At 33.3% G+C, this 17,200-nt stretch overlaps 1 pseudogene; it reads right to left on the bottom strand.

Moving 5' to 3' along the window:
- Window positions 1–3,257: 3,257 nt before the first annotated feature.
- The window catches only part of LOC107519972, an 81,368-nt pseudogene continuing 67,425 nt past the window's right edge, over window positions 3,258–17,200 (bottom strand).

Raw genomic sequence — 17,200 nt, 5'->3', positions numbered from 1 at the left:
TTAGGAGTGTATGTCATTTGAATCACTTGCATGTCGTTCAGAAATGAATTTCTTAATATTCGTGTTGCAAAATCGACTTTGTCTGATATCAACATAGTGACTCCAGATTTTAAAAACTGTTGTTGCATAGTATGTATTTTCTATTCTTTTACTTTTAGCCCCTTTTATCCTTTTATGTAAATTGGGTTTCTTATAGGCAACATGTAATTGCTTCTTTTTTCTTGGAAAACAAAATTTTATTCTAAAAATATATCTCAGTAACAATGAAATACTAAAAGCTAGTTATTTTAATAAAAAGAAAAAAAATAAAAGGAATTTGCTTTAATTGTTTTTTCTGAAAAATACAAAATTATCACTGTAATATACTGCCAACTCTCATTTATCTATATTTGAATTATTCATTTTATGGATGATTTGAGGAAATTTTACAACCATTGAATGAATTCTGCCTAATATTTAGATATACACATGGATTGCTTTTATCTTTAAGTAAATACATTCTCAAAGAATGCAAACAAAATTGAACATTTGCTTAAGTAAACATAATTAGGAAGATAAATTTATGCTTAGGAAACGTGCTCCATATCAAAATATTGGTTTGCATTTCAATTTTTGCACATAACCAAAAAACCTGACTCTATTGAAGTACTGGTATTTGAAAGTAACAAATTATACAGCTTATATACAGAGACAAGATAACTAAATTATTTCATACTCAAAGCACAGGAAACTTTATAGGCATATAATTAGATTTAGTATTTAAAAAGTGGCTTTTTATCTTCAAAATGCTAAAGAAATAGCACTCAAGAATTTTCAAGCCTGTCTAAAAAGTTGTGACTGATTTGAAGTACTGAAATATCAAGAAAGCAGGAACAGAACAACTTAAATTTAAAAGGCCCCATTACTATAAAATGTACTTTAAGTATATTTTGCAAAGATGAAAGCAGTAGTTGAAAGACAAGTTAGGGCTAATTTAATAACATACAACTTATCTATCAGACTACATCTTTTTTCAAACTAATGTAAACACGTGTTTTATAATATTTCTTCTGCTTTGCATGTGTCACATACATCTCGTCATATTCACATTTTGGATCATTTTTATCATCCATATTCATTGCATCTACGGGCTATAATACACAATGAGTAGAAATGATTATTTTATATCAAAATTCTTGATGTATAATATTCTCTGTAAATCAAAACTGATCACAAGAGTTATATTTAATTCAATTAAATGTAGGTGCACATTCTTTCTTTAGGACATCTTAGATAATTTTTAGATTATTAGAAATTGGTGTGATTTACTTTGACCAATCTAAGAAGGAAATGCTACCTCAATATTTACTATGACTAAATACATCTTTTGTCAAAAACTGACCCAGAGTTTTGAGTGCTAGAATATAAACTGTAAAACTGAAAACGCTCTAAAATATATTGGTTAATATTGGTGTCCCTACAATCCTGTGCTTTTTCTCTCCATTAACATAATATGCATGAAAGTGCCTGGTCTTCAGCAAAGGAGGAAGAGGAGTGGTCTGAAGAACACTCTGAAAAGGAAGCAGGAAGTTTCATATCCTAAAAATTCCCGTTTTAAAATTTCATAAGAATTTATTTCAAAATATATTGGTATTTTAGTTTAAAACTGCTGTTCCCCAAATTTTAGAGTAAAATCGACAGTGCAGGAAAATGCAGCATTTTCATCCTATAGGTTTGTATAGCCTGAGGGGAGCAGCGCAACTCTTGGTTTGATGAATGGCATTAATCTATGGTTCCGACTATACAGCATCTAAACGTTGTTTGGGAAAGTGATCCCCAACCTTTTTGGCACCAGGGACTGGTGCTCCTATGAGAATCTAATGTCTGAAGATCTGAGGTGGAGCTAAAAACAGTGATGCTAGCGCTGGGGAGTGACTGCAAATACAAATGAAACTTCTCTGGCCCACTGCTACTCACCTCCTGCTGTGTTGGCCAGGTTTCTACTAGGCTATGGACTGGTACTGGTCTGGGCCCAGGGTTTGGGGACCTCTGATGTAAGAGTTTTTTTTTTTTTTTTTTTTTAAGTTAGGTATGTTTACACTATATTAAATATTTCTAGATATTGAAAGTAGCTCTATATCTCAAAAATATTCACTAAGTATATAATTAATTGCTATATAAAATAAAGCAATTTCCAGTGGTGAAGATATTTTTGAGGTAGCAAATAATGTAACCTCATTTTTAATACTAAGTTTTTAAAACATTATCATGTTAAATATTAAAATTTCCTGAAATTACACAGAAGAAAAAAAAGATAATTATATCGACTGCCATCGAAAGCATGAAAGATGTTATTAATAAATATACAGGCTCTCTGGTGGCTAACAGGATTAAGCCCAGGTATTGTTTCTGCTTTTATCTGATCTCTTTTTTTAGGGATGTGAGAGTGGGAAATGTATTTTGTTTCTAAACCAAGTGCTAAGCTTTAACACATATAAAATATTGATGTTTTCTGAAGAGACACTTAAACTAAAATTATGCTTAAGGCCTGGTTTGCTCACAAAATGTCTGCTGTATGGCATCAGTAATTTGTAATTAGGATAAATCAAGCTCTGAATAGCACTGGAATTCTTTGTATGAGTGACAAGGACAATCAACATCTTAAGTTCCATCACAAGCTCTTTGTTTGTATGCCCAGATGGCATTGTGCCCTTTAGTGATGATGTCTCTAATTACTGGCTCTGTGTGACCAATGCCACAAGAAACTGGGACAAGACTTGTTTGTCTTACTATATATTTTCTAAAAGTGAATATAATCATTGTGTTAACTGTAAGCTTCAAATGTTCATTAAAAATCCAAACCATTACCTTTAATAATCATGAGGAATCTTTGAGTAATACATTATACATTATATGCATGGCTTGTTTATACTATTTTCTCTCTTATTTTTTTTTTACAATTTTTCCCCCTCTTTAACTGCTCCCCCTCCCTTCCACCCCTGACCTATAGATGTTGCCGTTTCCCCTTTGAAGGCAGGGCATCTCCTCCCACATGTTCGCAGCATGCGCCCGGGGCCTGGCACTCCTGGGGCCTGGCACACCTGGGGTATGGTCCATGGCTCTACTAGAGGTGTGAACCCAGGACCTTTAGTGTGAAAAGCAGATGTGCTAACCCTACACTATGGAGCCATTTCTATACTATTTTCGAAAGGAGAATTTTGTCTTAAATTAAATGATAGAGTTTCATCAATCATCTTTCTCCTGGGCCTTGGATTTCCTTAAATGATGGCATCATGTTTATCAGTGGTTCTAAAATAAATCACTCTTCTCGAATAGTATATTTTGCAACTAATGTACAGAACAGATAAAATTCGCACTGTTAATGCAATGCCACCAACAAAGCTGCCAAAATTGAACTTTGTTCCTTTATATTCTTTAGCATTTATGATTGTTGTGATTGTTACTGATGAAGAAATAGATGTCGTCAAACTATTGTGAGTTCTTGTCATTGCAGATGTCGACATCTAGGATATGTTTTGTGAAACACTCATTATTTTGAGTGTAGACTTTAAGGTGGTGGAAGTCATATTTGTTGAGACCCCTGGTGTTTGTCATTTTAGATGTTACTATGGGTTTCAAGGTTGTAATTGTCACATTCTTTCAGACTGGGGATACTGGAGTTTTTGATGATTTTGCTGTGGGTTTTGAGGTGGTGACCTTCCCTGAGGATGCTGGAATTGTTGATGAATTCCCATTGCTTTTGGAAGATTCACCTGTGTAGCTGAAGGGCCCATATAGGGTACACTATGCTTGTTAAGTAGTGAGGCTTTTGAGAAGTGTGAAAGGACTTTTAGAAGCATTAGTACCAGCACAACCCCACAATGAATTAGGCCAAGCCACCTGGCATGCCGAGTCCCATTGTTCTAAAGGCAGGGTGTGGTGGCCTCATGGGTCCCCTGACAAGGTGGCAGTGGCACCAGATGGAGTGGCCCTTCTGCACACCCTTTCCATTGCATAGGGTGTTATCGAACTCAATTGGTTCATTTTGTTTGCATTCGTCAAAGCCAAAAGTGGCATGGGCAGGAGTTCGCAGCAAAGAAAGTAGAGGTTTATTTTAGGAAATGGTGCCAAGCCTGGAGACATAGGTGAGCTAGCGCTCAGAGACCTGGCTCCCCATGGCCTCTAGGAGACAGGTTACATAAGGGAACACTCATTAGTCATGGTAAGTAAGGGAGTTGGGGTCGGGGGCTCTACTGATGGATCAGGACTAGGGGAGAGGCACTGATCATTTCATCAGGTCCTGATGTCAGTCATGGTGTCATTCTGTTTCCTTTCAGTGGGATGCCAATAGGGTTGTTCACCTTCATGAGTGTGAAACTGCAAGATGTTGTCTTTAGTTTGATCAAAACTTTTTCTGTGATCAACAGACACAAGGCTTTATTTGATGCTGACCTAAGGGTTTAATGATTAAGGGAGTGGTTGTGCAATAGGTAGAAGGATTAGGAAAGAAGTGAGCCCAAGGTCAGTTTGAATCAAAGAAAAAGAGAAGAAAAAAAGTCATTTTAAAGAAGTAAAGATTTGCATGGTTACAAGGGCTCCCCAACACCTGTCCCCCAATGACAAAGTAGGGTGTGGTTGCAGGGACTGGAATGGGCTTTGTGCACTGAGCCCAGTGATGGGATGGGGCCATTTTGTTGTTCTTCAGTATGACAATTTTAGCCTTTTAACTGGAGTATTTAGATAATTTAAATTTAATGTTATTTAGATACGGCCAGTTTCTGTAAGGAATTTACCATGTTGGGGACTCAGATTTTGGGGGTTTTTCCTTTTTATCCTTTACTTTTTAGGCTGGCTGTGGTTGGCATGTCACCTAGGTATATAATTTTTGCTGTGTCCCAGCTCATCAGTTGTGTGATCATCCAAACCAGCACACTTTTGAGAGTAAAAGGTGTGCTATAAATCATATTTCTCAGGGTAACTGGTATAACCGGGGAATCCTGACTAAACCAGGTCACACACTCACCTTATTTATAAATTTCTTTCCATATATAGTATTTCTTTGGGTACCTATTTTCTCAGACCTCTTAAGTGAACTTGAGATTTGCGAGAGCAGGCCTGGTTACTATACACTTAGCATCTAATGTCTTCTGAGACTAGTGTCAATTTTAGATTTTATGTTGACAGTCTAGAGAGCAAGATTATCAGACACCTGCAACTTTAGCACTTGTGTTTGCCAAGAATCACTGAATAATGTATGAGAAGACATAGATGGAATTTTGTTTGTCCCATGTTAATCAGTGAAGTTATATGATTTTTAAAACCTTCAAAGCAATATTTCAGTTAAAAGATAAATCAAACCAGTCTTTTTGAGTTATGAAAACAAAATATCTAATTCAATGAATTTCATATTTTGTAAAAATTAGTTCAACATCGTATAGGTATTTTAAAGACGTTTTATATATGAGTATAGCAAGCATACACATAAATAAGTATGAAAGAAGAATAAATAGAAGTATCTTGAAATTTGTGATATTCTCAATAGTATTTCTATGACACACAGTCACACAGTTACTCAAGAGAACTGAGTGTAAATAAGTTTAGTTTTTGTTTGTTCACTTCAGTTTTATCTTGCTCTCATAAAATTGATATACAAATGAATTTCAGAACATCCTATAAAAAATAATTGTTAAATCTGATAATCTACCTGTATTTAAAATATTTTTTACTTAAAACATATCCTAATTCTAATGTTTTGATAATCCTATGTTTTAGAAATTCCCTAAAGGTCTTTTTTTAATTGATGTAAAATAGACTTCAAAGGAGATTTTTTTACAATTGTAATAACTGTGTTATTCTTACATCTATTAAAAAGAAGTTTCTTTTCAAATCTTGAAATGTGAAAAAAATGATTTGCGATTATTCCTATTCTTCCTGTATACACCATTTTCATTAAAAAAATAAGTTAATGACAAATTACTATAAAAAAAGGACTTCATTGAAATTTCTGCAAGTTGTATGTGAATAACAGCTGCCAGAAACAGTATGAAGCTTAATTACATATATTTTACAAAGTCATTTGTATTCATGAATGTGTAAGTATTAATGAAAAGGAGAAAGAACTTTTAACAAGCAATTGTTCCACTGTAAAAACAAAATTTTAACTATTATTTCAGTTCCTTTGGGCATAACTTTGCTATATCTCAAGTTGATTAAAACATAATTTTACTTATAAGTTCTCTTACATGTTTTTGAAAAGGCTCTCTGGTCCTTGGAACTATAATGTTGGGACTATTTAGCTACAAGATGTTTCATTCTCTGCTTGGAGTTCTCCCTGCACAGCTCTCTTTCATCTTTATCCTCTGCTTTGACGACCCCTCATCCAGCAAACATCAACTTAAATATCAGTTCCAAGAATGCCCAAAGATCATCTTTCATGATTCTTCAAATAGATCAGGTGCCTTATTATCTGTTCTCATTGCAACACTAGCCTTTTATAGTAATAATAATAATCGTGATTAAAATAACTAATTATTTAATTATGGTCTGATTTGGGAACCAAGACAGCAGGAATTATGACTTACCACTAATGCCCAGTATCTAACATAGAGCCAGGAACAGAGTAGGTCCTCTATAAATAATTATTAATTTTTTTAATTTATGACCAGAGAGAGGAGGAGTAGATGAAGGGCAGGCATTGCTGCTTGTATAGGAAAGAGTGATTGGACAAGAATGTCTTTTGTGCTCTAAAATCCCCTGATATGACAGAAGAGATGTGAAAATGATTAAGTTGGGAATACTTTTTAAATACTTAAGGTAATTATTATTATTATTATTATTATTATAATAGATTCATTTATAATTAAATTGAATTAGATGCTGTAGTGAGGTTAATCTGGTTTATTGGTTAGGACTTGAGGCTTATGACTTTGAAGTTGGTCATGCTTCTAGTTAATTTCAGTCAAGGAGCAGGGATTGTTTCTATCAACTCACACTGTAAAAATCTCAACTTGTGTAATGCATGGTCCTGATAGCCATCAGTGGTATCAGTCGAAAGAATGAGGGCATCTTAGAACAACTTCATGTGAAGTATAACTTCATTGAAAATTCAAGTTAACCAATATTTATGGAGCATCTGAGATGGCTGAGAGAGAAAGTGGCCTAAGGTGCACTGTATCAAGAAGATAATGAATACTGAGTCTATTTCCTACAGACGTTTATTGTCATTTTGAATGTAAAGCTTACCTGGTAATGAATCTTCCTTTCCCTTTTTTATGTAAATTAAATAATGTCTAACAATGCTTCCATGCCAAAAAATAGTAATTATGCTAATAAATATAACTAATAAGATTCTCAGTCATGCAAACTTTAGCTACAGATTTTTTATTTACTGAGTCCCTCCAAGTTTATGATAATTTAAGAATAACTTTTTGCAAATGAACCTAATTTATATCATGATTGACAATTGTTTTAAAAACTTTCTTCACAAACCATAGAGTAATAAAACAGGCATTATGGAACAATATTGAAATATTAGAAATATAGGCAATTGCTTCAACAATATATTTCCTAAATTAGTAATACATGCAAATTGTTAGCAAGTCTAGAATTTTTAGCAATCTAGCTACTCATACCTGTTGTTGCCTAGTAATACTTTATCTATTCTATTCCAGTTTCACATTGCTACCAGTTTTATACTACCTGTTAGTATTGTTTTATAGATGGTATATTATAAAACAAATAATTTGTCAAAAGATTTAAGTGTAAATAGGTAGATATTAGAGATGAATTACTATACCAGTAACTTCATGAAATGTTTTTCACACTGAAACTTAAGGGAAAAAGAAAGATATTTTATTGAAACAAAATCAAGAAAGGAAAACTATGTCGCCTCATAAATTTGAATATTATTCAGTCAGGCTACCAGGCCTAGCTAAATCAAAGGAGGAAAGAAAGAGAAAACAAAATCAATCGGATTTTACCCTATTTAAGGAAAATATTTTTCCCTTCTTCATGGCTACAAATTTTTTTACTGAGTTGTAGTTGTTATACTAAAGTACTTTTGTCAAACTACTTGTTAAAAACCACCTCAACATGTCTGTTTCTGTCACAAGATTGATCACATGAGGAGGAAAAAAAGTCAAATTACTGGGATGGATAAGATAATTAAGCAATGATTTAACTTAATGAACTATTATCTAATTCTATAAAAAGAAAAAGTCTGAGTATAATTGCCCTGAACTATTGCAAGAATATTCTAGCTAGTCTATTTCCTATTTCTCCACTTGCTTCTTAATATTATTGCCAGAATTATAATATTTCTGAAACTCATATTTAATCATATAAACATTCAATGCTCTTTATTATTAAAGAAGAAGTCTTCAAATTTTAAAACTGTCATCTCTACTTATTTAAATATTATTGCAACATACCTCATACAAATTTATATGGCTTTTATAAATTATTTCATATAGTCATGGGTAAATATTATTTATTACTAGGAGACAGGGTATTTATCTTTTCTATCTTTTCTTATACATAGAAATACTGAGAAAATTTGTTCTAATATAATAGCTGGAAATGGAAAAAGTATTTTTTTTTCTTAGCAACAATATTCAATTTTGAACTGCATAGAGTCCTAGAGTTATATGCCAAAAATCATAAGGTGATCTACTATCAAATATTATTTTTAATAAGCTATCATGTGACAACTCAGACAGGTTCCCTTTTAATATCATTGTAAGCAAAGAAATAGATAGCATATGATTTGCTAGAAGTTTTGTAATACAGTAGTAGAGGTACTTTCTCAACGTTGAAATAATTATATCAACTATCACCTTTGTTTGATTTGGGGAAGGTTCAACTTCTTAGGGTAATGCACTGATTAAGATCCAGGAGGATGCCTTTTTAAAAAAGAAGATGACTGAGAAAATTAGTATGGACTTTAGTGTTTCAGATAGATCAGTTTGGGGAAGAATATATATAACTTTGATTATTTAGCTTGTGTGCTCTTAGAGATTCTTTGTATACTTCAGGGGATACACATTCTGGTGTGAAAAGTAGTGATTCAGACTAGAGGGTCAGTCTAGGAATAGATCACTTCTAATTGTGGCAGAAGCCACCTCCTCAGCCTCCTTCTTCAGCACAGTCTATTCCAAGGGCCTGAGGCTGGGATCTCACCAACCTATTTGCTAATATCTAACATGAAAATTTCTTTCCCGTCTCTGTGCCCTTGTTTCCCTTTTCAGTTAAGGAGTCCATTTGTCTTTCAAGATCCTCCTCACGTTCTTTCTCCACATCAAAGCCCTCCCAGACTTTAGGAAGCAGAATTTCTTCCACCTACATTGCTCATTCTGATCTAATAACACCTCTCAAGTTGCACTGATATTGCTTGTTAAATTTTTTATTATAGTGTCTTATTCTAGAGATTCTTGGCTGTGTCTTATTTCTTTTTTATATCCTCATTGTCTAGGTTGGGGGTATTAAATGAATATTTGATTAATGAGTATATTTTACTATGGTAAACATTTTAAGAAGATGCATTAGAAATGTGACATGTATTCTATTATGATATAAATTATGTTTTATAAATTCTTTCACTGTTTCCCTTTATAACTCAATACCATTTTCAGTATTATACAAATAAATTTTGTTTAATAAAGCTCATGGGCTATATTTTTAAATACTTAGTATATATCATAGTATTTTACCTGGTATATTGTAATGTTTTTTTAGTACATTTGGGTTTTTATTGTTTGAGTTCACAAAATATAATGGAATTCAAATTCATAAATGGCATTGTTTCAAAAATTCACAGTTAGTTGTGTTGAATTTAGAATTTATATTCCACCCAAATAAAGGCTATACATAATAATTAAGTTGCAAGACAGTCAAGCAGAGCCTATTTACCTGCTAATAACCTGAAATATGGTATAATGGTACTATTCCTATTTTATTTAAAGTAAAATCAGAACACCAGAAAGAAGAACAACTATTTATTTTTCCCAATGCATTCTGATTTCTAACTGCAGAATGGAAGACATACATTTCTAGGGCTATTGAAACTCACATGGTTTGGGGAAGGGCTAAAGAAAAGAGGGAGGGAAATATGGTTTACTACTTGCCCTTCAAAGTGTGGTCTTTGGACCAGCAGCATCATCATCACCTTGGAGCTCAATAGAAAGGCAGAATCTCAGACTCACCTTAGACCTACTGAATCAGATTCTATGTTTTAACAAGATGCCCAGAGGATTCATATGTACATAAAAGTTTGGGTTTACCTGGAGATCAATGATTACTTTTTATTTTTTCATATCTGTATTAGAAGAGCAGTAGTTCTGTTAAACGTCTATGTTGGAGGAAGAACAACTTGAAATCAATTTCTTGGAATTATTAATTTAATGCAAAAAGAATATTTCTTCCATGGGGTTGATGAAAGACCTAATACTTGATCTATCCCATTCTCTGTTGGATTAGATGGTTCTTTGGTAAGAAGAAAGAATAAGTGTTTGGGATCATTCAAAATCCATTGGGTTAAACATGTTTCCAAATTAGAGACTTTATTTATTTGTATATACACAGTATTATGGATAATCCAGAACAGTACATCAATAGAAATGTAAAAATAAGGCACAGCAAGATAAGTATCCCCAATAACTAAATAAAAAGAAACTAACACACAACAAATTTATAAGTGATGAAATCCTGAAATGTGAAAATTACATCAGGTTGTTTTAGACAATAAGTGAACCTGTACCAGAGGTGTAGAGATGAGGTATATTTATTATATAACAAGAAGGACAAAACTTTATAAACAAAAAAGACCCTTTTACATCTGTTTTCACATTATTACTGATGATCCTTTACAAATTATTTTCAGATTTCCTAATAGAACCAAATATGGTAAGTAAATGGCATCTGTGATTTAGGTGTTTGACCCAGCTTTCTTCTCTGGCACCTGGTTACTATTAGTATTAGACTGTATTGGAGAACATCTCTGAGCTTTACTAATATCGACTATACATATAAAATATTAGTAAATATAGTCAGTGTTATTATATTATCTTTAGTTTCCACTGAATAAGTTTCCATGTGTTATTTTTAAAAATATACTATGTTTCATCACATATGTCTTTTGAGAACATGTACATGATCTTACAATTCAAGAAATTATAATAAGAGTAATGAATTGCAGTTAGGTATTAAAATCATCTCGCTTTCTAGATCTAATTTTTGAATTTACAGTAAAAAAACATAAAATGGTTAACAAAAGGGACTAAAATTAAGTTCTTCCTTAATTCTAAGATATCATGATGTTGCAGAAATAGCATTATACCAGGATAAAAGAAATAACTTTAAATCTTTCTAAACACTTTCTGGCTTTGTGGCTTTGAAATAGTCACTTTCTGTCTCCTGGACCAAAAGCAGATTTTGAATTAAAATACTGCCTTAACATTTTTAGTCTTATATCTGTGATTAGAGAGCAAGAATATATATATAATTTTATGTTCATTTGTTTTTGCTAGTATACACACCTAGGTATGGATTATAAATCAAAATGATGACTCTAATAGTAAATTCAACCATAAATATTGTTTTTTCCTTAACTAAATAACAGGACATTTCAAATATTTAATATAGGGTTTCAGAAACACAGATTCAAAAACTGGTTGGCTCATTATGAAATATTTTATTTACAAAATGTTTATATTAAACTTTTATGATATAAAGACCTCAATTTTTATAGTGTTCCTATGCAGTAAGTATCTCAGCATTCAGTTTTTCCAGCAATAGTAATTTAACTTTATAAACTTATTTTGGTACCAAGTGAAAAATTAGCAATAAGTCTATCAGCAATTTCTGCTTTTTAAAACAGTCTGTGACATGGAAAAACAAATTATTCCATCTTTTTAATATTTATTTTATGTATTTATTTACTTAAATTAAATTTGTTGGGGTGACATTCGTTATTAAAATTTAATAACAATTCAATAATATGTCATATGTACATTGCATTGTGCATTCACCACCCAAAGTTAAATTTCCTTCTGTCACCATTTATTTGACCCTCTTTACCCTTATCTACTTCTCCCTCACTCCTTTCTCTCTGGTACCCACTAAACTGTTGTCCGTGTCTATGAGTCTCTGTTTATCATGTTCATTTTTTGCTTTCAGTTTTATATCCCACATCTTAGTGAAATTCTGTAAATGAATTAAAACATCTTTCTCAAAACATATTTCTTGAGTATGCAATTTAAATTATAGATATACTCATGGGGAGCCTACAAATAGGATACTAAAAATTTTAAGTAAGGTTAAATTGTATTTGTTGTATTCTAAAGAAATATTGTATCCTAAAAGAAAAATAAATAACTTTTTTTCTCTATCAGTTTACACTTAGGACTAGAATTAAAATAATTTGTAAACAATTTTTTTCTACATAGAGCCATAAAAATTTGAATTGCATACTAAATTTAGTTCTAAACTTTAAGTAACTGACTTTATAGGATATGGCAATTATTCACTTAGAATTGTTTAAAACATTGCTTTTTGACTTTTTTAGATGAGAGACCGTCTAAGTAGAGTACAGTGAGGTTAATCTAGTCAATAGAACTTGCTAGATGTTCACTATATTTATTAACTGTGTGTGTGTATATCTGTGTGTGTGTAAAATCTTAACATTATATTTTCACAAATACATTTTTGTGCTTCCACCAATGAACTCTGTGAAGGTAAAGATTATATATAATTTACTTTTGTATTCTCATCACCTCTCATCACCTTTCTTAAAGCAGAAGAATGCCTAAATTACATTAGCAGATCTTAAATTGCAAGGTTTTTGTTTTTTTTTTCCAAATTATTACCTAGGACATTTACTTCATAATCTTTTTTTTTAGATATATATATTCATTCCTTTCCTCAAGTCATTTTCTCTTTTATATTTCTTATATATGTGTTTGCATTGTGATACATGGTGCCAGAAAGTCTTTACATTTCATATTATGTAATCTTGTGGAATAGGAATACCCTCCCATTAGAGTATGAGAGTGGTATGAATTATAATTTATTGAAAAAAAATAAAAAAATTATAAAAATTCAATAAATTCAATAAATGTGGCAGTAAAAGTTAGAGAAGACTTTATTCATGGTTCAAAGCATTATTTTCCTTTGCCTGAACAGCTAAAGCTATTTTTAGTGCTTTAAGAAAACAAGTAATAATATGTTTACTATCTTTATATATAATTTCCTTTCTGAGCTTCTTTTCATTAGAGTCAAGTCCTTGAAGGGAAATTACAATGGATTTAAACTTAAGCCTCATGATATAGATCACCCAAGGGCATCCTTAAATTTGGTTCTTGTTATTTTTTGACATTTGATCATTTAAAAGTGAAAATGATATTTATTGTTTTAGTTTTTTCTGAAATTAACAGTTTTTGTTTTTAGACATTTGTATTTGTTTTCTAAAAATTCTTCTACACTTTCTGTAACTAGGAGCATTTTTAGAGACCAGCTGCCACTCTTATTCTTCCTTAGCTTCTTCTTCCTCAGCTGATACTGTTTCTTCTACCTTAGAATTTTACCTTTAAAAAGCAGCATGTTATCTAAAATATTCTGTAAAGCACCTCTGCTTTGTCCTAAATTTTAATGTTTTTTGATGTCCTTTTTATATACTTTTAATGCCTAAATTCTCTATTCTTTTTTTTATACTCACTATTACGTATTATTTATTTTGTTGACAAAATTATTCTCCAGTTCAAAATTTTTCAGAAACTCCTTGTTGTCACTAGGTAGAAATGTCTCTGCTTGACAACAAAGGGGATCCAGCTCCTATTTGTCAATTTACTCTCATGCATGTAGGCTACGCCCTACCCAATCTGAATTAATAGCATCTATTTTTCACAGAATTTATTGGATACACGCTCACATTTATTTTTGCTGAGTTTGGACCTGCTCTCTTAATAGCTTTGTCCTATTATTTCTAGTTGAAACTCTTCAAGGCATATTTCTTTATGAGAGCTAATTTGATTCTCAATGAGAGTTTATTGAGACCACCATTTATGACATTTACCGTTTTGATGTATATAGTTGTCTTAAACTACACTACCATACTGATGTCAGCACTTTAAGGACTGGCTCTACCCATCCACTTCTCCTCATGGCACTGTGGAGCTTGATACATATACACTTGTTTAATTGAATTAAATCTAAGTGGTAGTTGGTTGAATCCAACCTTATTGAAAAGCTTGGATTAAGACCTACAGCAAAAGGTCTCAAAAGCTCTTTTGGATTTTCATATTTTATTTATACACTGAGCCAGAGCTTTAAAATTATTACTTCCCTGGCTTAGAGAATGTATTTATAAACATTCCTTTGGAGGAAATATCTTTCCTCTATTTTGAATAAAATAGACCCATTGAAAATAATTTCACAAGTACCCTTCCTAAGGCACCAAGTGCTTTGGGCAGTAAAACCTCAAAATACAGTTAATATTTAAAGAGGGCAGTCTGAATATGAGTAGTAAAAATATCTCTCCATCCTTAGAGAGATTTAATTTTTTTCCTTTCCACTTAAAGAAAAAGATAAAACAGCACTGACAATTAACAGAAAGCGATCTTTAGGGTTACTTTAACAACAACAACGACGAAAAACAACAGAAAATCTATAGCTACCATTTAAAATAGAAATTAGTACTTACAAATTTAAGTGTTAGAAATTATCTGCTTCTGATGGAGATGGGAGCAATAAGGGGTGGACTTACAATACCACCTGAAATAACAAACAAATGAAATATAAAATCAGGTGGATAAATATAAATGTATGTATATATACATGTATATATGTACACATACATGCAATGGTTCCCAACAAAGGAGAGTGATCTTGAAAAATTTGCAACAAACAAGATAGGTAATATGATTATCCTAGCTTACTTTTTTGAGAAAATTTTCAAGCTGGGGAACTCAACAAGCAAAGCTTGGAAAACTCCAGTTGAGAAGACGGAGCAGACAGCCTAGGGGTGTGCCAAAGTGGCTTCAGTTTGAAAGACAGAGTACCATAGAGGAGAAAGCTAGAGAATTCTAGAGATCTTGTAAAGGTCCTCTCATCAATTTTCAGCTGAGTACGGCTCTCTAATTTTTCACTTTTTCTCTTCCATAAACTAAAACTCTGTAACCATTAAACAATACCTTCCTGTTTTCCCCACCTGGCCCCCCGATCTCTGGTAACTACTATTCTACTTTCTGTCTCTTGCTCATTTTTGATTATATATGTTAAGTAGTACCTTAGATGACTTCTCACTTGTTTCGTTTCTGTGCACACCATGCTCTGTTAACCATCTCTAAAACTTTCTACTGGTTAGGAACTTCTGGCTGCCACTCTGATTTTGTTGCTCTTTAAAATAATTACTATCCTCTGGTTTCTGGCATTTAAACCACACCACCTGGCCTTTATTGCACCAGGGCCTTACCATCCCCTTTGCTATCAGCAAGCCAGTTTCTGTGAAAGCCTCTGTCATCAGCCCTGGTCCATACAGGGCATAATGCTCAGACCCACACATTCTTATGGTCTCAAAAAACTGTGTTTTCTAGGCCTTCTCGAGGAACATAGTCATCTTTTGCGGCATCACATAACTGTTCCAGCAGACCCTAATCTCTGGGTCTTTTAATTCATCCCTCTACCCTAATAATTCAGGTATTTCAGCCTCTCTGTGACTTTTTTTTCTGGCTTTTACTAGAAATTCTAGCAGCAAACTTGCACCATCTCTTGACTTTTCATCAGAATGTTAAATCCTGTCTCCAAGTCAATAAACTCTTCCTGATCTAATCTTATGGTTCAACTCCTTTGATTGAGTACCTGCTGCATTCAGTTCCACAGGTTCTCCCCTGGCCCCTGCTACCTATCATGACTACTTTGGGCTGTAGTCTGTTTCTTCCCTCATTAGGGTCAACACTTCTCCAGCTGCACTGTTGTGTCTTTTTACTTACTATTGGTCTGTCAGCCAGGAGAAGAAAGCAGGGAACCTGCTGAGAGGGTATCTATTTCTTTGGGTTGGAGAAACCACTGTATTATCTTTTCACGTGAGAAGAGTGCTAGTCCTTAATATGGAGGAGTGTGACCATTCTGTAGATTCTGAAAATTGCGGGGAGTCAAAATCTTAGGGGTATCTACCCATATGTCCCTACACCATGGGACAGCATCCAATTATTACCCATCTAGAACCCTGACTTCAGCATGAGAACCCTGCCTCGACTGAACAGTTAAGACTTAGCAACTCTGAGTACTGAATCCTGGTCTTGATCTTTATCTTTTTCTACTTGTCCACTTAATGAGAGAACGTCTGTTTCTTAGCTTTTGATTATCTGTTAACTTCTCCAGCTTTCATTATCCATCTTTAGGACAGCAATGAAGTTAGTAAAAATATTTAATTCCATTATTTTTATACTTATTAATCCCCTTGTACAGTTCAAATAATTGAATCCTCATACTCTTCAGGACATGCCCTCCACAGGACAGTCTCCCAGGTGACCCTAGATGAAAGTTTTAACAATTAGAATACCATCTTGTGCCAGAGGCTGCCTATGCTTCACTTGGCACTCAGGATGGGGTCCATATTGCCAGCTGAGGAGTGAGTTACAGTACCATACCCCATCTTACTGCCTGCCTTCCCATTATTCCTTGTACCAGCTGTGTCCTTTGAGTTATGTGGAAATCAGATGCTGAGATAAAAATTTTACTGGAGGGTAATACTTATGAAAGAAAAAGGGAGTAAGGAACAGATAATTGGTCTACCATGCAGAACTAAGGATGTCCCTGTCAACCCAGTAGGCAGTTCTGGAGCAAAGATTTACGTTAGAGGAAAACTGGGTGCAGGACTTTACTTAGATTTAATCATTCTTTGGTGGAAGCCAACATAGAAGTTTAACCTGGGATCAAAAGCTAAAGCAGATCTTGAAGGAGCTATCAGTTGGAGGTTATTAGCTAACGATATTTGTCACAGCTGAGTAGAGTCTCTTCTTGAAAGGGGATCTGCAGGCCAAATCATCACATTTGCCAGAGCTCTCATAAAATATTTGCTTCTTTATTTTGATTTTTGAATCTGTTTCTGATTGTAATAATAAACCCAAGAATTGGAAGCTTGGAACGTTGCCCTTGCTGGAGATGTTCTTTACCTCCGAGGGAAAGGTAGACACAGGTAGCAGATATCTGGTAGTGATACACAACCAGG

The sequence above is a fragment of the Rousettus aegyptiacus genome, unplaced genomic scaffold, assembly GCF_014176215.1.
Source record: "Rousettus aegyptiacus isolate mRouAeg1 unplaced genomic scaffold, mRouAeg1.p scaffold_m13_p_13, whole genome shotgun sequence".
NCBI lineage: Eukaryota > Metazoa > Chordata > Mammalia > Chiroptera > Pteropodidae > Rousettus > Rousettus aegyptiacus.
Note: the sequence above shows the minus strand (reverse complement) of the source record. Positions and strands in the feature narration are given on the sequence as shown.